General features: G+C 34.9%; 1 non-coding gene across 1 annotated transcript; it reads left to right on the forward strand.

Annotated features, from left to right (window-relative positions):
• The first annotated feature begins 495 nt into the window (after positions 1 to 495).
• LOC143667895 (U6 spliceosomal RNA) lies at positions 496 to 602 on the forward strand. Its single transcript, XR_013168200.1, has one exon. It is a non-coding gene; the product is annotated as a U6 spliceosomal RNA (small nuclear RNA).
• The last annotated feature ends 265 nt before the right edge of the window (positions 603 to 867 follow it).

Genomic DNA, 867 nt, shown 5'->3' on the forward strand with positions numbered 1-867 from the left:
GTTCATACCTTGTTGTGATTTTCTATTTATTGCCTATTTATATTATTAAGAAAGATTTCAATCAAGGAAATGATATGAATATTTTGGAAAATACTCAAACTGCAGTTTATCTCCTTGTCGACATGATCTGATGTGCTTCAATCAAGAATATAATAGAACAGAAGATGTAATCCTTCTCCTTAGGAAATGATGTGCAGTGAATGACAGTCCATGTAATTGGCCAGTAGAATCTTTCTTCTCTCAAGAAATGGTGGTTATAGGTAGGATGATATTTCCATTCCTTCATCCATTACAGTGTATCACATTTAAGGTTTCTTTTGTATTTTTCAATGAAAGAATGAACAGCTGCTTTGGTTTTCAAAATGCAAAAGAATAACAAAGACAAATTTTCACCTCTACAAAGCATATATTTCCAAGTTTCATGGCCACTTACATTTCTTTGTTTTAGCCTATTGTTTAAGCTTCCTGGCTAGTAAACTGAGCACCACATATAAAAATGTAACTGTTTTCACTTTGGTAGCACATATTGGAGTGATGCAGAGAAGATTAGCATGGCCCCTGTGCAAAGATGGTATGAACTTTGTGAAGCACTCCATATTTTTAAATGATGCTGTGTTTCGGTTGGGACCGGAAGCTTTGAATTGTTACTAGGTCTTTTCTTCCATGGGGCTCTCACGATTCAAACACGACAGATTTAGCAAAATACTAGTTAGCTGAATCCCACACGCCTGCACTCCCTCATCTATGTGTGAAACAAATGTTTATTTTTGTTTTTTTTAAAGTGGTTATTAGCTGATGTTCATAGAGAGCAATGTCCTTAGAACTGTATGTTGAAGAAAACATATTCTTCACCACAGTTATGTCACA

Source organism: Tamandua tetradactyla, chromosome 23, assembly GCF_023851605.1.
Source record: "Tamandua tetradactyla isolate mTamTet1 chromosome 23, mTamTet1.pri, whole genome shotgun sequence".
Lineage (NCBI taxonomy): Eukaryota > Metazoa > Chordata > Mammalia > Pilosa > Myrmecophagidae > Tamandua > Tamandua tetradactyla.